General features: G+C 41.9%; 1 protein-coding gene across 1 annotated transcript in view; it reads right to left on the reverse strand.

The window, feature by feature from the left end:
- HHAT (hedgehog acyltransferase) overlaps positions 1 to 13,587 on the reverse strand; it is a 346,612-nt gene extending 333,025 nt beyond the window's left edge. Inside the window, exon 1 of the mRNA XM_044267471.1 lies at positions 13,514 to 13,587. The gene's annotated coding sequence lies outside the window, so the exon portion shown is untranslated. The remainder of the gene's footprint in view (positions 1 to 13,513) is intronic.
- Between the last annotated feature and the right edge of the window lie 10,133 nt (positions 13,588 to 23,720).

Consider the following 23,720-nt stretch of genomic DNA (forward strand, 5'->3'; position numbering starts at 1 on the left):
GGTTGGCTCAGTGGGTTAAAGCCTCTGCCTTCAGCTCAGGTCATGAACCCAGGGTCCCCGGATCCAGGCCCGCATCGGGCTCTCCGCTCAGCGGGGAGCCTGCTTCCCTTCCTCTTTCTCTGCCTGCCTCTCTGCCTACTTGTGATCTCTGTCAAATAAATAAATAAAATCTTTAAAAATAAATAAATAAATAAAAGCTTAAAAAAAAGAAGTGTAAAGTGAAATAACACATGATTTTCATACACAAAGTTGGCAGAAGTTAATAAATGACATTAAAGGAGCACCTGGGTGCTTCAGATGGTTAAGCGTCTGACTTGGTGTCAGCTCAGATCATGATCTCAGGGGCCTGGGATCGAGCCCCGCATCTGGCTCCCTGCTCAGTGAGCAGTTGGCTTGAGATTCTTTCCCCTTCTCTTTCTCTCCCCCTCTGCTCCTCCCTCTTGCTTGCATATGCACGCTCTCTCTCTCTGTCTCCCTCTCTAAAATAAATAAAATCTTTCTTTAAAAAAAAGTAACTGACTTTGTTTAAAAAAAATAAAATAATAACATGGCATTAAAGACTGGCAAGGGTGCTGTGTGTTATCACTCACCACTTTTTAGTTAGGTAACAATTTGGCAGTATGAAAACCATTCAAATGTATCAAAATTCCTAAAACCTTCTGAACTCTGTTTATGACAATAAATCCAAAGGAAATTATCCATAATGTAGAAAATACTCTTTATGAATGAAGATTTTAATTTTAACTTGTATCATTTTAACTAATTAATAAGTAGGGAAATGTACTATAACATACCAAAATATACTATAATAAAGGGGAAAATATCATGGAAACTCCTGAATTTTCCAAAAATAAAAAAGTAGAAATTAAAAATGTATACACTCTTCAGTCTATTAGATACACAGCTTTATAAAATAATGGCTACTGGAGTGCCTCAGTGGTTCAGTGGGTTAAAGCCTCTGCCTTCAGCTCAGGTCATGATCTCAGGGTCCTGCGAGCCGGGCGTGAAGCCCTGCTTCGGGCTCTCTGCTCAGCGGGATGCCTGCTTCCTCCCTCTCTCTCTCTCTGCCTCTCTGCCTACTTGTGATCTTTGTCTGTCAAATAAATAAATAAAATCTTTAAAAATATTAATAATAAAATAAAATAATGGCTACCATTCATATGTGACATGACAAACTATATCTTTTTTAAACCTGTGTGTGGAAAAATAACTGGAAATGATTGAAAAGGAAATAAAGTTAAATTTGGGTGGTGGGACTAGCTTTATTTTTAGTTTTTCCACATTTTTATTAAATACAAAGTAATTTTATAATAGAAAATTAATGTGTTACCCCTGAAAAAAAAAAAAACTTTTCTTTCTGTAAAGTTCATTTTAGGGACTCTAGAATCTCACTTTTGTATAATCATATACTTAATGCTGAGACTTTCTAAATATTAAAATCTCCTTAAAACATTTTCCCTAAATATAAACACCTTAACAAACTTTGCATGTTATCTGTTAACCTAGAAACTATCCTTAGCAAATTCTTAGTCCAATGTTGAATTCATCAACTTAGTCAGTCACATAAGTATATGGTAATTAAAATGACTTAAACATTTCTTAAAATTCAGCAAATCAAATGAGGCCCTAGATTTTTCTCCCATCAGATTACATTCTGGAAGAGGACAAACGTAATAGCATAGACCTTTTTTTGTAGTAGTAAAATGCACATACAACGTTTACCATCTTAACCATTTTTTTAAAAAGATTTATTTTGTTTTAGAGAGAGAGCACGTGAGCTTACACATGTATGTGGGGTCTCGGGGGAGGGACATAAAGGGTGAGTGAGAGAGAGCATCTCAGCAGACTCCCTACTGAGCTCGGAGCCTGATCCCAAGACCCTGAGATCACAATCAGAGCCAAAACCAAGAATCAAATGTTAAAACCACTAAGCCACCCAGGCGCCCCCCAGTCTTAACCATTCGTAAGGGTACAGTTCAGTGGTGTTAAGTTCATTCACAGTGTCATGAAACTCCAGACTCTTCATCTTGCAACACTGAAACTCTGTACCCATTAAATAATAACTCTCTACTACCCTCAAGCCCCTGGCAACCACCATTCTACTTTCTGTCTCTATGAATTTGATTCTCTAGGTACCTCGTATACATGGAATCATACAGCGTTTGTCCTTTTGCGAATGGCTTATTTCACTTTGCACAATGCCCTCAAGGCTTAGCCTTATTATAGCCTGTGTCAGAATTTCCTTCCTTTTTAGGCTGAATGATATTCCACTGTACATATAGATCACATTTTTATCCGTTCATCTGTAGATGGACACTTGGGTTCTTTCTACCTTGTGGCTATCATAAATAAAGCTTCTATGAACATGGGTATACAAATAACTCTTTTTGGTGACTGTGCTTCCAATTCTTTTAGCTATCTACCCAGAAGCAGAATTGCTGGATCATATAGTAATTCTATTTTTAATTTTTTGATGAACCATTGTACTGTTTTCCATAGCAAGGGCACCATTTTACATTCCCACCAACACTGCACAAGGGTTCCAATTTCCCCACATCTTCACCAATGCTGTTATTTTGGGTTTTGTGTGGTTTTTTGACAGCAATCCTCCTAATAGGTGTGAGATAATATCTCACTGTGGTTTTGGTTTGCATTTCTCTAATATTTATTGATATTGATTATCTTTTCTGTGCTTATTGACCAGTTACCTATATTCTGTGGAAAAATGTCTATCCAAGTCTCTTGCTCATTTTTAAATCAAATTGTTTGTCTTTTTGTTGTTGAACTATAGTTCTTCATATATTCAAGATATTAACCCCTTATCAGATAAATGACTTACAAATATTTTCTCCTTTTTCACGGGTTGCCCCTTTACTCTGTTGATTGTATTCTTTGATGCAAAGAAGTTTTTCATTTTGATGAAGTCCAAGTTATTTGTTCTTTTTCCTTTGTTTTCCTGTGGCTTTGGTGTCATATCCAAGAAATCATTGCCAAATCTAGTGTGATAAAGTTTTCTCTTATGCTTGCTCCTAAGATTTTTATAGTTTTAGTCCTTAAGTTTAGTTGTAAGATCAATTTTTAGTTAATCTTTGTATATGACATAAGGTAAGGGCCAAAATTTATTCCTTTTCTCAACACCATTTGTTGAAAAGCCTACACATCTTTCAAAGGCCAAGGTTTAGAGTGGGGTATTGTCTGGGTTGAAACACCAGGAGAAAAGTTGGGGTTATTTAGAAGAACGGAGAAAAGAGGGGAAGATTCTCCCCATCCTTCAGTGCTTTACACAGGCAGAAATGTCTGGCTTTCAAAGATCTGTACCTGTCTTAGAAAAGAAGTATCAGGGTTCTGGGGTGTCCTGACTTGAACCTGGAGCAGTTAGCCCTGGGACAAGAAAGTCAGAGCTGCCTTCCCTTGGAAGCCTTCTCTGAAGCCAGAGAGTATCCTCCAGGAGTTAAGAAGCAAACCGTGGCTAAAGTACATTGACCAAAATTACTGATAATTGAGGTTTAAAAAAGAAAACTAATTTGTGCCTTGGTATTGTATTTCTTTAAGAACAAATATATCAAAAGTAGTATGTAAAGGTAAGTAAGTAATGGTCAGTCACTCTTTATGACATTACTGTAACCCCAAATTATTATTATTATTTTTATTTTTAAAGATTTTATTTATTTATTTGACAGAGAGAGATCACAAGCAGATGGAGAGGCAGGCAGAGAGGGAGATAGAGGGAAGCAGACTCCCTGCTGAGCAGAGAGCCCGATGCGGGACTCAATCCCAGGACCCCGAGATCATGACCTGAGCTGAAGGCAGCGGCTTAACCCACTGAGCCACCCAGGTGCCCTGTAACCCCAAATTATTAATCAGGTACCTGCACTGGGCATGTTTTCTCTCTGGTCCTTTAAGTTCAAGGGGCCCGAGCATCTCAACAGGGCTTTCTATCTAGACAGACGGCCCTGAGCACCTGGCATACACAATCCCCACTGCAGAGCTGGTGCTTAGGAAGGATTAACCAGACCAACTCTTCTTTATACATTCAATGATGACTTAGCTATAGCAATAATAACCATTGAACAGAGACACAAATAACTGTTAAGACTTAATTGACGAAGTCTTCAAGATAAAGGACAGAATTTCTAATCATGAAGTTTCAGGCACAGGCAATTACATAGAGCTCTTCAGAAGCATTAAGGGCCTTCCTAACCCTTACCACTGGGCACAGGCTCTCATCTGTTCCACCTACAAGGATGTTGGCACTGGTTCACGGTGATCCTCAGTAGTCAACACTGAACTTGCATTTATATGTCCAACATCTACTTGATCCCTAGCACAAAACCAAATATTAGGAGAGTTTTTTTTTTTTTAATGGGGAAAAATAAAAAAAGACTTGTCTTGCAGGAATTTGCAGCCTAGCTGAGGATTCACCAAGTACATACAAAACAACTAGCAAATAATAAGCACATTTGAAAGCATATAGTTCAAACTACCCATATATACTCAAGAATGCAGTCCCATCAGTAGGCTAAACAAGGCAGACACAGTTCAACATCACCTTCTCCAAGAAGACTTCCCTGATCACCTTGGGAAAATTAACCCCTGCCCAGACACTTTCCATTCCATTGCATTATTCTTTTTATATTTTTCTATAACACTACAACTCTCTGAACATCTCTTGTTTTCTTTTTAACATATTTATTATCTAAGTCAGCATTATTCAGACTACTTGCAACACATAATTTATTGTAAACTAAAGCTAATGGGTTACATCGACTTAATTTTTTTAAACAAAATGTAACAGAGTAGAGGAGAATAGAGAATAGAATATGATAGAACAGAACAGAAAATAGGAGAGGGGGTGCCTGTTTAGGTCAAGTCAGTTAACCTAGTCTGCCTTCAGCTCAGGTCATGATCCCAGGATCCTGGAATCAAGCCCCATGTCAGGTTCCTTGCTCAGTGGGAGCTCCCAGCTCCCTCTCCTGCTGCCCCTCCCCGCACTTGGGCACTCCCTCTATCCCCTCTCAAATAAATAAATCTTTTTTTTTTTTTAATTTAAAAAAGAAGAAGAAGAAGAAGAAGAAGAAGTGGTACCTGGGTGGCTCAGTGGTCAGGGCCTCTGCCTTCGGGTCAGGTCATGGTCCCGGGGTCCTGGGATCGAGGTCTGCATCAGGCTCTCTGCTCGGCGGGGAGCCTGCATCCCCCCCTCCACCCCCTACCTGGCCTGCCTCTCTGCCTACTTGTGATCTCTGTCAAGTTAATAAATAAAATCTTTAAAAGAAAATTTTTGAAAGAAAATAGGAAAACATATCACTGGATTTTTATTAAGAATTGTGAACTTTGAGGCACCTGGATGGCTCAGTCTAGCTAAGCAAAGCTAAGCCTTTGGCTCAGGTCATGGTCCCAGGATTCTGGGACGATGCCCCACATCAGGCTCCCTTCTCTACAAGAAGCCTGCTTCTCTCTTTCCCACTCCCCCTGCTTGTGTTCCCGCTCTCGCTGTGTCTGTCTCTGTCAAATAAATAAATAAAACTCTAGAGGAAAAAAAAGTAAAACTCATTTAAAAAAAATGAATTGTGAACTTTGTCAGAAATACTGCATCCAATTAGGGAGGAAAACTGAGAAAGATAATGGAAGGCTATGACAAATATTAGCTGACTAATACGATAAAATTCTATCTTCTAACTAACTCTCATTTAATTTTCTGGTATATGATGTGAAGTTGACTATTACTGTTACAGGACAATTAACAGAGTTTCTATTTTACATTAATATCAATCACTTCATTATAAAGCATTTTCTTCTGAAAAGATATTAACAAGTAAGATATGTTTCAGGTTTGTATCAAATGTACATTTCATGAAATTAGCATGAATTCTCCTTTCAGGGGACTTCTTACTGTTAGAAAAGGATGATGGAGTGAAAATTAGAGGGATGCCTAAGTTCAACCTCCAGATATGTAGAACTATAAATAGCAACAATGGTGAGAAAATAGTAAGCTTCAGCTTCACTGGAGGAGCATGCTAAAAAGAAGATGCAAGACCTTATAAAGAAGAATATTTGAAATGTTTTTTTTCAAGGGCATCTGCATGGTGTCGATTAGGGATCTGACCCTTGATCTCAGATCAGGTCTTGATCTCAGTGTTTTCAGTTTTAAGAAGGAGCCTCACCTTGGGCTCCACACTGGACATAGAGCCTACTTTTAAAAATAATGATAATAAAAAATAAAATGTTTTCATTGTGTAAAATCTAACAAAAGTGACCAATACCAATATTTATCATTTTTGTCATTTATTTTGTAATGAGACCTTTAAAATCAGTCAGACACTGAGAAACACAGCACAATGGACTTGTCAACAAGCCCCTCAAACATTTTGGACAAAAAATTACTGGCACAATTTCTCAGTAGCTCTACAGACTGATAATGAGATTTAGTTGCATACTACTCAGCAAAAGAGGGAATGGCTCATCCAGATGTTGAAAAAGGACTCATCTAAAATGACTAGATTTAATATCTATGATTTTTTTAAGATTTTTATTTATTTATTTGACAGAGATCACAAGTAGGCAGAGAGGCAGGCAGAGAAAGAGGAGGAAGCAGGCTCCCTGCTGAGCAGAGAGCCCGATGAGGGCCTCCATCCCAGGACCCTGGGATTATGACCTGAGCTGAAGGCAGAGGCTTTAACCCACTGAGCCACCCAGGCACCCATGATATCTATGATTTTTAATGCTAAACTAACGAGTAAAATATACAACTCTTTGGTAGAATACTATTTCTAGTTAAATCTGTGCTACTGCAGAAACTTCTAACGCCGTGCTTCCCATGTGGTTAAAATCCAGTATAGAACTTGTGATCCATCCCAGAAAGAGTATGGATGGATTCTGTGAGTTATTCAACTTTTCTAGTTTTTGCAAGATGACAAGGGGTGTGTGTGTGTGTGTGTGTGTGTGTGTTTAAATTTAACCTCACACACACTGGATCAGCTATATTTACAAAACTGGAAAAATGCCTCATAGATATCAAGGAATGACAAGTGACAGAGCCAGCAGATATGGCTAGAAAGCATAACAAAGCTATTAAAATACTGTTAGAAGCTACTAAAAACACTTGTGCTTAGAAATCAGCATCAATAGGAATTCAACTTAGCATCTCTAGAAATAATTCTGCTGAATTTCATGGAAGTGTTAGAAAAAAAAACATGGTGAAATTTGTTAAATTCATTAAAGAAAACTCATTGAACAGAATATTGATGTGTTTTGTTCCATTTGGTGCAAATCAGACATTCATGCTGAAGCATACTGAAGCCCATTGATAGTCCTAAGAGTACCTAAAGGGAAATATTAAGCAGAGTGAATAAACTCAGAAATGACAATAACATTTTTCTCGTTGAAAAGCAATCTCATTTGGCAAACAATCTCATTTTCGAAGATGATGTTTGGGATTTTAAATTGGTATATTTGACTGATGATACTGATATTTTTAATGAACTTATATTTATAACTACAGAGAGAAAACAATGTAATTCAGCAAGTCAAACATCCAGGATTCCAAAAGACATTTTGTTACAGCAAGAAAGACTTAAAAGTAATCACCCTAGCTCCTATTTGTTCCCAGTAGTGTTGCGACACATTGAAGAAGACATTACTAGTAAGGACAGGGACTGAAATAAAGTTAAGGATACTGTTATATTTGGCTCCTCAGTTGTAAATTTGCAATCGTTATTTTCCAGAAGAGAAATTGTAAAATTATGAAAAATTTTTCCAATGAAAGAATAATTTTCTTTTTGAAACTCTGAATCAATAATTCACCCAAACTTGGAGCCCTAAAAAGACAAATGAATTATTGCTGCTGAGTTCTTCATTTGCACTAAAGAATAATCACAAGACATTAAATGCATCGTTATTTTAGAGTAAGATTAAAGAAGAATTTCCATTGCTAGGTAACAAGAATGCATTGCTATTATTACAACTGGCAATAAACTATTTGTAAGATCAAGGATTTTCAACCTTTAAAAATGACTAAAATGACAGAAAGAGGCTCATGAGTTTATGCACAAAGTATTTGTTCTTGTGTGTTCTGGACGCCATTGCATTAAATAAAATCTCGCCTAACTCTTGATTTGCATTACTTATTTGGGAATTTTTTTCTATGTTGCATTCAAGTGTTGATAACAATAATTTATGTTTTTAACTTTTTATATGTAAGAAGAGTAAGTGCTGTTCTACAATACTTATGATTTTGTTGCGTAGGGCAAGGCAGGGGGAGAAAGCACATACTTCATTGCTGTGCAAAAAGTATTTCTTACGGGGAGGTGTGATTTTTAAAAGAAGGTTAAAAAGTGCCCATCAGAGTCTGCCCTCCCCTGAAGCCAGCCCCGTCTGGAATGTAAACTCCAGAAGGGCAGAGTTTTTGTTTTGGGCACAGGGTTTCAAAGGGGGAGGAGCAGAGAGAGAGGGAAAATCTTAATTAGGCTCCAAGCCCAGTGAGGAGCCCAATGAAGGGCTTGATCTCACGACCCTGAGATCATGACCTGAGCCAAAATCAAGAGCGGGATGCTTAACCAACTCAGCCACCCAGGCGCCCAGAAGGGCAAGAGTTTGATCTGTCTTATTCACCACTACTAGTATGTGGAATAGTGCCTACAGGGGAGCCTGGGTGGCTCAGTTGGTTAAATATCTGACTCTTGGTTTTGGCTCAGGTCATGATTTCATGGTCTGGAGATGGAGCCCCATACTGAACTCCTCACTCAGTGGGGGTCTGCTTCCCTCCCCTTTCTCTCTCTCCCTCTGCCCCACCCCTTGTTCTCTCGCTCTCTCTAAAATAAATACATACATCTTTAAAAAAAGAAAAAGAATAGTGCCCATGTATTCAAAAAATATTCAACAAATGTATTTGCTGAACACACTAACCAAATTAGGAAAAATATTAGTTTGCAATTGTCTTTTGTTTGCATTATGTTTTTTCTTCCTTTTATAGATGTGTGTTTTAGAAAAAATAAAGAGAGGAACCCCTGGATAGCTCAGTGGGTTAAAGCCTCTGCCTTCGGCTCAGGTCATGATCCCAGGATCCTGGGATCGAGCCCGGCATCGGGCTCCCTGCTCAGCGGGGAGCCTGCTTCCCCTCCCCTCTCTCTGCCTGCCTCTCTGCCTACTTGTGATCTCTCTCTGTCAAATAAATAAATAAAATCTTTTAAAAAAGAGAGAGAGAAAGAAAAAATAAAGAGAAATTACTATCGTCATTTCTATAAAGGACCTGCAGGCTGCTAAGAACTAGGAAGGACTCCCAGTCCCTTTTAGTTTGGGAAAAAGTTGTGGATAACCTTGAGTTTTAGGGTTTAGGGGGCCCTGGATGGGGAGTGACTAGCAGCAGAAGGGATCATGTGCAAGTCAAAATCACATAAGACCATTACTTTTCAAAAGGAGTAGAAAGCAGCCATGCTTTTGACAAGGTGGTTGAGCCCTTTTGGAGCTGAAAGATACAGTCTAGTCCTCCTCCCTCATTTTATAGAGGAGTAAACACAAAGAAAGAAATGAACATGAGTAACAGTTTTCAAGTGTGCAGGGAGGGAACAGAGTCAAATTCAGATTCATTTTTGTTTCCTTTTTATAAAATGGGGATAATAATGGTACCGGATCATAGATAAGCTATAATGATTAACTGAAATAATTAATGTGAAATACTAAGCATAGTGCCTGACCCATAATATGCACTGAATCATTATTAGCTATTATTATTAATATTACCAATAGAACACAGAATGTTTGGAAATATTCAGTGAGGTTTTATTTCCTAGTGCTTCTTTATACTCATTATTTCCTTTACCACTCTGTCATATTCTGTACACATTGTTCTCAGACTGAGAGTAGATAAAGCTGAGAATAAAAAGTCTGTTGAATGTCTGAATGGATTTATTTTAAACTCATAGTAGAGACAACATCTTGAAAGACAGGACTTTCTTTTATTCTGAAAGCTGTGCATTTTGAGAAAGAGCAAAAATGTGTGTGGAATAGTTTCCTGATTTTTGGTTTGGGGCCCAACGCCCACCCCATGAGCCAAATCCCCCAGGGGAAGTGAACAATAGAAACCCACTATGAGGATGGTGTTTTTCAAATTTATGATCTTGTATCATAAAATTGATTTATTGACCGGGTTAAAACTGGCATTAAAAGAGATGAAAGGGAATGGAATAGAAAATACCAAAGTACACTGCAAGGATTCATGCTAAGTTTTGTTTCATGAAGCCATTGTTTCACTTGTGCTGTGTGCAAGTCCTTTGCAATGATGTGAACTCTGTTTTCTATTGTAGTCACAGTCATTGAAATTTGCACATCACCAGGGATGTCATAGTCTCCTCTCAGAATGTCCCAGGGAAGACAATGGCTCCCAGAGAATTGCCACATCCAGAAGGGTGTTGGAAGAGCAGAGCAGCCACAGTCTAGGGTGGCTGTGCAGAGCCATAGGTACCTTGGCAAAATGGGAAAAGGCCAGAAACTTACTGTGGCCACCAAGAAGGATGGATAAGAGGCCCTGAGCCTTCGTGGTTTGGCAGAAAGTGTTAGCCAAAGCGAACTGAAAGAAATGGAGTCTGGACCATGAGAATAAAGGCAAGGGGGTGTAATGGTGGACACTTGGCACATCAGGACAATGGGACGTGGTGGAAGAGTTACCCCTCAATGGAAGCTGGTGTGGACAGAGAGTCAAGATGGGCTGGACACCTCCTTCCTCCCCAAACCAGAGTGATGCAGAAGTTCCACCCTCCAGACACATGTCCTCTGCAGCTGCAGAGACTGAAAGAAATAAGGGAATCAAGAGAAGGAAATTCTTGAATAGCTACCCAAAAGAGACGATGTTCTAAAACAGAATTGGGAAACAGTATAGAAACTCCTCAGGAAGTTAAAAATAGAACTACACTTCTACCCAGCAATTGCACTACTAGATATTTACCCAAAGAATACAGAACTACTAATTCAAAAGGATACATGTACCTCCATGTTTATAGCAGCATTATTTACCATAGCCAAATTATGGAAACAGTCCAAATGTCCATCAACTGATGAATGAATAAAGATTTGGTATATATAAATAAATATGTGTGTGTGTGTGTGTGTGTGTGTGTGATGGAATATTACTTAGCCATAAAAAAGAATGATATCTTGCCACTTGTAACAACATAGATTGAACAAGAGAGTACTATGCTAAGCAAAATAAGTCCATCAGAGTAAAACAAATACCATTTGATTTCACTCATAGGTGGAACTTAAGATACAAAACAAATAATCATAGGGAAAAAAGAGTGAGGCAAACCAAGAAACAGGCTCTTATTTATTTATTTTAAAGATTTCATTTATTCATTTGACAGAGAGAGAAAAAATAAGCAGGGGAACGGGCAGAGGGAGAAGCAGGGCTCAATTCCAGAACCCCAGGATCATGACCTGAGCCAAGGCAGACACTTAACTGACTGAGCCACCCAAGTGCCCTACGAAATGGACTTTTACGGTGCCTGGGTGGCTCAGTCATTAGGCATCTGCCTTTGGTTCAGGTCATGATCCCAGGGTCCTGGAATGGAGCCCCGCATCTGGCTTCCTGCTGGGCAGGAAGCCTGCTTCTCCCTCTCCCACTCCCCCTGTTTGTATTCCTCTCTCGCTGTGTCTCTCTCTATTAAATAAATAAATAAAAATCTTTAAAAACAAAACAACAAAAAGAAATGGACTCTTAACCATAGAGAACAGATTCATAGCTACCAGAAGGAAGGTGGGCGGAGGGTGTGGTGAAATAGGTGTTGGGGATTAATGAGGGCAGTTCTTGTGATGAGCACCGGGTGTTATATTTAAGTGTTGAGTCACTAAATGGTACAGCTGAAAGTAATATCACACTGTGTTCACTAACTGGAATTTAAGTAAAAACTTTAAAAATATTTTTAAAAATCACCTATTTTTATTATGTGATGTTAGTCTTACCATAATATAAAAGACTAAGCAATATACAACTACGTAGAAAACAAGACCTGCCCAGAGAACCAGAAAACAAAGCTTATTTTTGAATTATTAATCCCCACAGCTAGTGTTGTATATGGATCAAAAAACAAAACAAAACAAAACCAAAACCAGAAGTGGCTGAGATTGGAATGTCTGCACGGCTCAGCCCTTTAAGCGCCGGCCTTGAGTTCAAGTCACGATCCCAGGCCTTGGCCGGAATCCCGCATCTGGCCACGGGAGTGGGTGCAGACGAGGACGGACCGCGGGCTTGAGGACAAGTTCTGTTTAAGGGGAGAAACCTAAGGCTTTTTTTTTTTTTAAATTTTATTTATTTGACATTTATTTATTTGAGAGATCACAAGCAGGCAGAGAGGCAGGCAGAGAGAGGAGGAAGCGGACTCCCTGCTGAGCAGAGAGCCCGATGCGGGACTCGATCCCAAGACCCTGAGATCATGACCTGAGCCGAAGGCAGAGGCTTAACCCACTGAGCCACCCAGGTGCACGGAAACCTAAGACTTTATAGGCAGAATTTGCAGGCACGGGAGAAAAGCTTACACAGAGCTGTTCTGGGTAAAGGTAGGAGCCAGGGCTAAAGATAATTTCCAATGTGGTGCACGTTGGATACATATTTTTCTTTCTTTCTTTTTTTTCTTTCTTTTTTTTTTTTTTGTAGGTGAACACATAAAATTAGCAAAGGAAAGGCGATGTCACGCAACGGCACTGCCATTTCAGCAACTGGAGGGAGGGCGCCTGGGTGGCTCAGTGGGTTAAGCCGCTGCCTTCGGCTCAGGTCATGATCTCAGGGTCCTGGGATCGAGTCCCACATCGGGCTCTCTGCTCAGCGGGGAACTTGCTTCCTCCTCTCTCTCTCTGCCTGCCTCTCTGCCTACTTGTGATCTCTCTCTGTCAAATAAATAAATAAAATCTTTAAAAAAAAAACTGGAGGGAGGTGTTGGTAATGGTGTCCGGTCAGGGCTGATCCTTCACTTCTGTCTCCCAGGGCCCCCTCCTCCCTGGGGTCCAGGACTCCGAGATCTCTGAGCACCGGGGATCTGCGGGGAGGTTCCAGGGTGCCTCCCCCTGCGAGCCTCGTTGGACGCTGCGGTCCCACCCCCTCCTCCCGCACAGCGCGCTGCCCAGGGGCTGCGGGCTTCCGCCGGCCGCCTTCTCCCGGCTCCGTCCCGCCGCTCCTCTTCGGTGTCCTCCACCAGGAGTTTCTCCACCCAAGGGACAATTCTGCCCAGGACTCCAGTGGAGAGTTCAAAACCGAGGCGAGGGACCTCTGCTAAACAAGGCTCTCAAAGGCTGGCTTCCCTCAGGAGACAAGGGCAACGCGTCTCGCCCTGGCGCTCGTCCACTCTCCCCACCCCCCAACCCTCTGGTCCAAGGCGGCTCTGAGGAGGCGGCCATGACATCACTTCCTTCGTCTGCAGCGCGGCCGCCCGGCCTCGCGCCGGCAGGCTTCGGCCACCCGGCCCAGCGGAAGTAGGGCCGCGACCGGGCCGGGCCCGCCCTCGCGCTCACCCTCGGTTCTCGCCCGGCTCACCTTCCACCGCGGGTCGCGGGCTTCTTGAGGAAGGGGCGGTCTTCAGAGCGGCGGCGGCCTGCAGTTTCCCTCAGCTCTTCCAGAAGCTACGAGGGACGGCAGTGACGAAGAGGGCCCACTAGGTGGCCTCACAACACCTTGTTTGTTTAGTGTAGGTGCCCGGCTGGTGGCGAGAGACCAGACCCTCCCCCGCCAGCCACTCTGGTGGGGCAGGTGTGTGGTGTGCGGCCTGTGGGGGGTTGTGTGTGTTTAAGGGGTGCTCAGTGCGCAGAACGGAGAGGCAAAGACAGAAGTGTAAGGAAAACCAATATACCAATACCTAAATTTACAAGACAGTGACGTCGTGAGTTATTCATGGGGATGCATACAAAGAACTCAGAGTTAATAAGGAGCAGAATTCCATTAGTACCTTCAGTCATTTTTAGATCATCGGTTGTTTGGCAGAGAAAGTGTTAGCCTACTAACATTTCAGCCTACTGAAAACGAACCGGGGGTGAGGATGTGCATGAGACCGGCCCTCCTCTAAGAATCTGATTTGTACTTTCATTTTCATTTGTGATCAGAAATTTAATGAGTGCCTACTACATGCCACAGCCCAACTAGGGCTGAGGATACAGCTGTGAACAAGACTAACGACCTCACACTCTCACATAACATATTTTCAGAAAGTTCATACACATAATAAAGACTGCATACAGTTTCTCTAGCTCTGTTATTCTGTGATTCCACAACTGTACACTTCCTTTGCCTGGCCCTCCCGTGCAGAAGTATGGGATCATAAGATACAGTTAATCCACCAAAATTAGATGCACACGTTTCCTGGAATAAAGTTGCAATGTGATTTCCAGTACTTGGTCATTATGCCATCAGGAGTTCTGTGAAGAGACAATGCCGTGGAATTTCCAAGCCTCTCCTCTTTAACTCTCACCCACTTTTTAAATAATTTGCCAGGACCGGGACAGACCGTCTGAGATGTGGTCCCCTCCTGGGGCAGGAAGAGCAGTGGGATGCTGAAGAACGACGACTGAAACACTCAAATGGAAAGTAAGAAAAGTGTTTCACGATCCGGAATACCAAGAAGATTGTGGAAAAAACTCAGAATACAAAGGTGTGGCATTTTTTAGCACTGCCAAATTTATTTCTCTAGCCAAGTCAAACATGACACAATGGAAGCTAGCTTCCAGACTTCCCCCATGAGAAAGTACAAATTCTAGTCAGTGTGGAAATCACCGATAGGTCTGGGAGTTGTCTGGCTTGCTCTGCAAGAGGGCGGCATATGCTTTGCGTGCCTGCATGCGTGTGTGTGCACAAGCACAGATGAGAGCTAATTAGAAGAGAGACTATTCACATGGAATCATAGAACAACAGAGCCGGAAGAGCTCATTTAATCCATCTTCTCATTTTAGAGTTGTAGAAATCGGGCCTACAAAAGGGAGGATCATGCCCGAGATCACAGAAGTTAGACTATAAGCCACTATCTTGTCTCCCAGTTCTCAACTTGTCTATATTCTCTGTTCCCCGGTGTTATAGAGGTGTGAGTTGCCTTTCTTATATGGATTCACTTGATTTTCCTTTACGTGTTATTACATTGGTTAAATGGTAATCTCCCTCCTCCCTGAAAGATACATCTGCCTAGAACCTGTGAACGTGACCTTATTTGGAAAAAGGATCTTTGCAGATGTAATTAAGTCAAGGATCTTGAGATGAGATCATCTTTAATCAGGGTGTTCCCTGAATCTAACGACAAGTGTCTTTATAGACATTTTAGGGGAGAAGACACACAGAGAAGAAAGTGCGATGAAGACAAAGGCAGAGATCAGAGTGATGTGTCTACAAACCAAAGAATGCCAAGGATTATGAGCAGCCACCAGAAGCTAGGAGAAAGGCATGGAAAGGAGCTTCCTCGAAGAATCAACTTTGCTAACACCCTGTTTTTGGACTTCTGGCCTCTAGATTTATGAGAGAATGAATTTCTATTGTTTTAAGCCACCAAGTTTGGGGTAATTTATTACAACAGCTGTAGCAAACTAACCTATGTGTATTTCTCAGACCATCTGAGATGAATGAAGGAAACTTCATTGCCTTTTCTCATCTCTTCCTCACCTTGGAAATGAGTTCTTTTAGCACAATAACACCTATGGGAGGCTGCTGGCAGAAGAGGCTATTGGCCAAAGAAAGATTGCTTAAGAATGGTGCTTTGGAACAATCTGAAAATGTTGGACACTAAGGAGCCACTAACTGAAACCAGCCCTAGAAACCCTAACCCCCAAAGCGATGGTGTTAGACATTAGGGCCTTGGGAAGGTTTTTTGGGTTTAGATGAGGTCACACATGTAGGGCCCACGATGAGGGTAGTGTCTTTCTGAGAAGAGGAAGAGAACAGAGTCCTGTGAGGACACAAGAAGGCAGCTGTATGCATGCCAGAAAAGGAGCTCTCACCAGAATCCAAGTATGCTAGCACTCTGGTTTTTGACTTAACCAACCTCCAGAACTGTGAGGAATAGTTATTTAAGCCACCCAGTCTGTGGTATTTAGTTAGAGCAACGTGAGCTGACTGAGATGGACCAAGATAGACACAGAGATGCCTCAGCCCTTGTGTACAGATACATATAAGGTCTAGAAACATAAAAGTCAGTCTTAGCAGTTAGGTGCCTGGGGAAACAGCATAGTAGGTCTTCTAATTCAATGAGCAGAATGAGGAAGGGAAGGAACTTTGATCCTTTGAGAACATGGCTCAGGGCAACTATGAGCACAGAAATGGTAGAGAGAGACAACAGCCTGTGGTGACCCTGAGGGCTAAGGAAGGAGGGAGAGGAGCTGCCCAATGATCCTAGAAAAACAGCCTCACATTCCACAGAGACATAGACATACAGCTAGGTCCTTGGTGTCTCTCCCTGTCGTGTCTCTGATTCTCTCACTTGGGATCAGTTGAATTTCTCTTCCAACTCTTTGAGGTTTGCTCCCAAGGTTGATGTGGTCACTGAAAACCAAAGAGTCATACAACTAAAGAGAATGTTCAGGGTCATTCAAAATTTCCTCCCACCCTAAGAAACGGACACTGAAGTCTTCCAGTACAGTAGGGTTTGCTGCCTTCAGGGTTCCAAGGTTCTCTTGCCGCTTTCTTTAGAAAGTCCTTTTATTCCAAGGAGATCTTTCCCCTAAGCTCTGGGATTGACTGTTGCATGCTGATGGGGGCAGTATCTCCTGGGGAAACATGTGAGCTAAGTGGTTTCCATTACCATCTGGTCTATGGTCAATCCCCTGGAAATCCCAGGGACCACCCACCAGGAAGAATAGAGCAGTGGTCTGCAACTAGGTAGCACAGGAAAGGCTCAAAGACCTGTGGTATTGATAGTCCAGGTTTGTTCCTTCTCTCCCCCCCTCCTTTTATTTATTTAGTTAGTTCATTAACAGACAAAGATCAAAGATCACAAAGGCAGAGAAGCAGGCAGAGAGAGAGAGAGGAGGAAGCAGGCTCCCCATGGAGCAGAGAGCCTGATGCAGGACTCGATCCCAGGACCCTGGGATCATGACCTGAGCCGAAGGCAGAGGCTCAACCAGTTGAGCCGCCCAGGTGCCCCTAGTTTGTGCCTTCTGATCCACTCACACAAGCCAGCCTCCAGACCTTAGGAGGAGGTGCTAAGCAGGAGACTCTGACTCACTGAAATTAGTCTATGTATCTGTCCTGGGTATGGGCATGAAGAACAGGGCTAGGCTAGACCAGGCAAGGAGGCATAGGCAGAGTTTCTGTCCCTGACAGTCTAGTATATGTGACAACATCTCAGTTCAGTTTGTATCACGCACAGTCTCAGAGAGACAGGGATGATCATGGCATTGGACAAACACAAGTCACCAGAGAAAATCCCTTAGATTTGGACCAAATCACATAGACCTCAAGGAAAATCAGATATGTGCCACTTCGAGAAACCTAGAATGGGAACTTGTACAAAACAGAAACACTAGGTAAACAATAATGGCTAGGTACCTATACTAGATAAACAATGATGGCTCACTTTTTTGTGGAGGTGGGGGGTTGGGCTGGGTAATGGCTTTGGGGAGGGTCATACCTCATGTGAATTTAAAATAGAAATGGAATTATAAATAATATTAAAGGGCAAATCTATTGCACAATGCCTTCAAGTTTATTTTTCCTTTTCATGTGGTTGTTGGCAAATATCTGGAATGGGAAACAGGATCATCCTTTTGGGAGGCTTTCTCTTTGTATTTCTTAGTGTTGCAGAAATAAGTACACAACCTTAATTTGTTCCCCAAAGAAAGGGATAATAAAAAACAACCACTCAAAACGAGTCAGAATTGCTAGAAGAGCCAGGAAATAGCTTTTGTGGTTGGCTAGTTTGTTTGTTTTTCTTCGTAGTTTTCCAGGAAGTATGATCAAGACAGTAGCTGCCCTTTGGGTAGCACATTCATACCAAGCGCCAAAGGATTGATGCATTTGCTGAAACTATCTCTTTGACAGAGCACATGGCTCCCCCGGGGTTCGGCTCAGAGCCGTTGCTTGAGCAAGTCCATGGTGTCCTTCGAATAAAAAGCAGGATAGCAGCTATGGGACTTGGTTAGAAATTACATAATCTGATGAATTCCGCCTTGAGTCCAAATTGAGGTTCACACGTGTCAGAGAATGTCCCCAAACTAGTGAATGGACAGGAACAGTCAATTTGCAGTTTTGTTGGGTGGGGCCGAAAGAGAAAGGAGGACATTTCATGACGACTGTGGGGTTGAAATCAAAACCCAGCATAGAATTTTTTTCCCTATCCGGCACCTTAGCCTGGTCTGAGCTCTACAGAAAAGGTTCTGATCAGAGCTAGAGGATTGGTCTTCCAAAAGGACTCTCTGTGAGAACTTGAAGCAAGAGTAGCACTCTTATGCCCCCATATGGAAGGGGACCGTGGCTAGAGCTGGACCCAGAGGAAAGGGGATGAACCTGGGGGAATCTTTGTGTTAACTGCAATAACCCTGTCCCCATTCATACAGTCATGTGATCCATCTCCGTGGAGTCTGAACGGGACTTCATTGAAATAGGAGGTCTTTACTATGCATGTGACAAGAAGAATCAGTAAAATGTGGGTTACTGCTATTAAGGTGGCCCTCCTCAGGGTTGAAATTACACCTTGTCTCTCAGGCTGTAGTTTTCAAACTGTGCTCCATAGTAGCCTGAGTGTTTGGACATTAGGGGAATAGCCCATGGCAGATTCTGGGCCTTCTCCCACCAACTCAACCAACAGCAGTCACTACTTCATCTATTTTCAAAATAAGAAAGATTTTGTAACTTAATGAAAAGGTCTTCTTAGCTTAATAGAAAAGTCTTGAACAGCTCTACTTTAGGGTTCTCTTAACTAAGCCTGGTGACTTGTACATAGTAGATTTTCAATGGATTCCATATTTATTTGCCAAAAGAGGAGTTGAGGTGATAATAACTTTTTATTAATGGATGAGACCAAAGTAAGTGATTTATTTCCAAAATATATTGAAAAGATCAAAGCAATTAAAATATTAAGTGTTGGGAATACTGTTTTATTTCTTTTGCACATGCCAGCAAGGAACAAACACAAATCTTAATGTGAGACAATTACAGTGATTCTTATCGTTGGAAATAAGCAAGATAGTGGAAAATCATGCATACGTTTGTTATTAACTATATTTCAAAGTTATTGCTGGTTGTGTGGTTCTGTTAAACAGTTGTTGGCTAATTTTCTATCGCAAGAAAGAATAATGACCACCTCATAAATTGTGTTTCTGCATGCATTTTGATTAACAGAGATTATTATCAGCTTAGAAAAGGGGAGTTTGAAAAGATTAAAACTCCATTAATAAATAAAAACTGTTTGAATGTTCACAGTTTTGAATGTCACTAGCCTAAGACTTCATAACACACAGATCTAACAAGTATTTTCTTTCAGGCAGAAGGTCTCAGTGAAAATAGCTCTGAATATAGCAGTACCCTGAATCACAACTAAAGATTTGGTGGGTTGTTTTTCTCTATGGTGAGTTGATGGACTGTTTGCAAGAACTTTACCCATTTGTGTAACTACGTTGGATCAGATGGACCTGCTCCAAGGCAGAACATTCTTTGGAGGGCCAGTCAAAGCTAGCCAGATCAACAGATTTGAAAATGGCCTGGTCATAAATCTGTCAAATCACCTCTGGCTTGAGCTAAGGTTTGGAGCAAATAAAACCATGTGATCTTCTAGAATATTCTCGGAGAACTTGGAAGACTTTGAAAGGTAGATAAAGTTCTCTGAAAGTCTCCTTGCTTGATAAGATGTCTTTATTTTGTTTAGAACAGGTCAGAGCTATATGGAACTATTCTGTAAAGGGAATTAGCATTACCTAGAATTCCAGATTAAAGATAGTTGCATCACGCCCCAGGGGGGTGCAGCAGGTCACCGAATCAGAATCTATGGACCAGACGCAGCCTTCCCTGTGTGGCGATACACCAGTCCAAGAGACGTGGCACAACCACGGTCTGTTTCCAAGCCGGCAAAGTGATCCAGCAGGGTCTGATCAGAAGGGGCCAAATGGGAATCCAGTTTCATGAGTTCTTGGCAGCAGCAAATGCTCACTGTTAGGGGTACACTGAAATGCTAACAGGAACCAGCCAGCTCCATGTGAGGCGTGAGACTGGGATGAGGCCCAAGTCCTGAGAAACTGAACTGGCAGCAACCAGCTAGGCGGCTGGAACACAGGCTAGGCCTACCTCGATGCCAAAGACCAGGGCAGAAGGGACCAAGCAGACAGCCTCGCTACTCATATGCTCCTATTTTTTCTGTTTTACAGCCAATTTCAAGGCTGTGCTCATAGTGCTCCAGCCACCAGCAAAAGGCATTAGTAGAGGGTCTTTAAATCCTTGTCTTCATGGGGAAAAAATGCAAACCTGAAGCTGAGCTTCCATGGGCTGTAGCCAGTACAGGGTGGGACAGGGCTGGGGATTATGCAAAATGTAGTGCCCAGCATCAGGCCTAAGAAGTCCTGATTTTGGAGTAGCCCATTGGGAAGAACAGTTCACAGATGAGGTGGACTTCTTGGTAGACCACCACCAAATTCTGCATCTACATCTTTGAAAATGTGCTTTTACTGAGAAACCAAGAGCAACTTTCCTCTGATTGAATGCTTGCAGGTTAATTTTGCTTTCAGCCTAGCTAAACAACACATCCTCTGAAGAATTTCTGAGTCTTTCGGAGAAGCATGAGGAGGTCGTGTCAGCTTTCCCATTATCCTCCATAAGCCTGCGTCTTTGCTTTTCTGCATTTTCCCAGAGGCTGGGAGCCAGGCCCAAGAAATGTTGAAAGGAAGGGGTTTTCCGATGTAAAACGAATTCAGGTTCATGTTTAGACGATACTAAATGTAAATGTGCAAAATCATGTCACAGTCTGGCTCTTGTTTCTTATCAGTCCGAAAGGCAAATATCCAGAAGCTGCTCCAAGTTACGAGTTTAAAAGCAAGTACCTTTCGCTATCCGGAACTAGCTTCCACTGTGCCACATAGCCCCCCGGAAGATTAGCCAAAATTGCTTTCAACTTACTACTTGCAGCTGTTTGGAATTCCACATCGATTCTCTGCAGAGTCGCAGAGCCTTACTGGGCGAGCCGTACAGTAAACACATGAATCTCTGCCAGCGCTGGCATCTAGAGCGCCATGATTTGCAAACATGTTGAATTGCTATTTTATTCAATAAATGGAATGTACAATAGAAAATAGATGTGGAAGTTACACCAAACTTGTTTATCCTGCTAGAGTGGGCTGGGTAAAGCTATTGTGCTTTGGTTATGAAGGAATCTCTGTGGGGAAGGAGTAGGTGGAGTTCTGCCATTCTTTCCTAGACTAATATTAAGCCCTTGGGGTATCGCCTGTCTGCACCCCCTCTTGAAGACCTCCTCTCCCATCACTAACTCCATAGTTTACGTTAACTGATACTAATTATGCCCTTGTTTCCAAGTCTCAGTGTTCTTCATAGATGCCACTTTTCTTTCCTTTTTCCTTCCTTCCTTCCCTTCCTTTCCTTCGTTCTTTCTTTTTAGAGAGAGTGAGTACACATGCATGAGAGAAGGAGGGGGCAAAGGGAGGAGGAGAGAGAATCTTAAGCGGGCTCCACACCAAGTGTGGAGTGTGAAGCCGGGCAGGATCTCCTAACCCTGAGATCATGACCTGAGCCAAAGCAAGAGTCCAAGGCTTGACCAACTGAACTACCCAGATGCCACTCGTCTATACAAGTTCTAAATACATATATCATTTTTATACATCAATAAACACAATATTTAGTGAAAATATAAGTATGTGCATATTTGTACGTATGTATGTGTATACGTGTGTGTGCATGTGTGTATACATGTAAGTTTCGTCATTGTCAGGGCTGTGCCTTCTCCATCAGCCAGGAGCTCTGCAAGGGCAGATGGCTATTTTTCCTCCCCTAGTCACAATGACCAGGGATGATGCTCTGCCTCTTGCATCAGTCAAGAGGCGTCCAGGACTGGGAGCTCCCTGACCCTTGCCAGAGAGGGCTTAGGAGAGAAGACGCAATACCTTCTGGATGTGCCCGAATGAAGAAGGGGCAGTGAGCACACAGCAGAGCACACAAGGGAAGGAAGAAACTCAGATTTGCCCACATAATAGCTACAGTTACTTTGCCAGCCTTTTCCATCTGAGCAAATGGGTGTGGTCATTATAAGAAGGGGACTATGCCCCCCAGTAAATAGGGTATGCTATTTGGTGGAAAGGAAATTGTAAGAGAAAGCGTCTCATTTCTGCAGTTTGAAAGCAGGTAATCTCTGTAGTCTGGGTGTCTATTTACACTTTTCAGCAATAAAGAGTAACATTACCTTAATAACCCGCTCATCTGAGGCAGGGAGGATATGTAAGGCATCAGAGAAAGAGGCATTTACTCTGATGAGCCACTTTCCCCAAACAGCATAAGATCGACATCATTCGCCGAGGAGATTTTTTTTTTTTAATTTCTAAAAATATTTCCCAGTTATGACATGTGATCTAAAGCACAGGTACCCTAGGCTCACTTTCTGTGATGACTAATGACACGAGTCCCACCCCTGTCAGAGAAGGGGGGAAAGGGAAAAATAGATGTAGCACTAGACTTTGAAAGAAGAAAGTTTTACAAGTTAAAAACCGAAGTAAGTAATTGTGAGGCAGAAAATGGCTTAGTAATTTGATCTTGGTGCTTCTAGAAACACCTCTGGGAGAGAGTGCTCAGTCAATGGGAGAATTTTGGCTCTGCTCCCCAGACACCAAAGGGCAGGAAAGTGAGTTTTCATGCCTTTTTCTCTTCAAAGAGACCTGACCTAGGCACTGCTCTCTTTCAGGCAACAGGAGCATTTATTTCAAAACCGGTCTTTTTTTTTTTTTTTTTTTTGACACCTGTTCAGAGGCTGCCGGATGACAAGCCGCACCCACCCCCACGCCCACAGCCATGGGGCATTGTTCTTGGTGCCAGCCAGCTTGGAAGCTTTGTCTCAACTTGTACTTTTAAAAGGATCTGAGGACCAATTCAGGGGAAGATTTTTTTTTTTTTCATAGATATGGCCCGAGGCATACAGTTTTGTGGGTTTGGTTTTTGGGGGTTTTTTGTTTGTTTGTTTGTTTTTGGTCATCAGCAACTAATACAATGCAAGCAGATATCTTTTCTCTGAAAAAGTTCTGCTGAGCATTATGGCCGTGGTGGGATCTGGGGGTATGCAGACGCAGTGAACTCATTGATTCAGACACAGCTCAATCAAAATCTGATCATTTTGACCTTAAAAGAAAGGGTTAGGTCTTTCTACTTTATTTTTTTTTTCTTTAAATCTGCTTAGGAAGGTAATTGAAAGGGTAGGCAAGATCAGAGAAGACAAGCTCCATGTCTTTAGCTTGCTTCTAACTATTGTAGATACTTAGAAGTGCTAGAATGGAAATGTATGTTGTTTAGCACAGAATAGTTTTATCTGTTCATTAACGAGGCTCCACAGAACCATAAAACTGCCTCTGGGAAACCCTATGAACAGTTCATCCAAAGACGATCATGAAACTAAAAATACTTAAAATGGACCCAAGAGTCTTTAAAATGATTTTGTAACACAGGTCGCAATGAGGTGGGAAAGTATAGGTTGTGGTTTCAAAATGTCTGGGTTCACATCTCGGCTTCCTTACTGCCTAAGAAACATTAGGTAACTTCTCAGAGCCTGAGCTGCCTCGTCTTTTTTTTT

This window comes from Neovison vison, chromosome 10 (genome assembly GCF_020171115.1).
Source record: "Neovison vison isolate M4711 chromosome 10, ASM_NN_V1, whole genome shotgun sequence".
NCBI lineage: Eukaryota > Metazoa > Chordata > Mammalia > Carnivora > Mustelidae > Neogale > Neogale vison.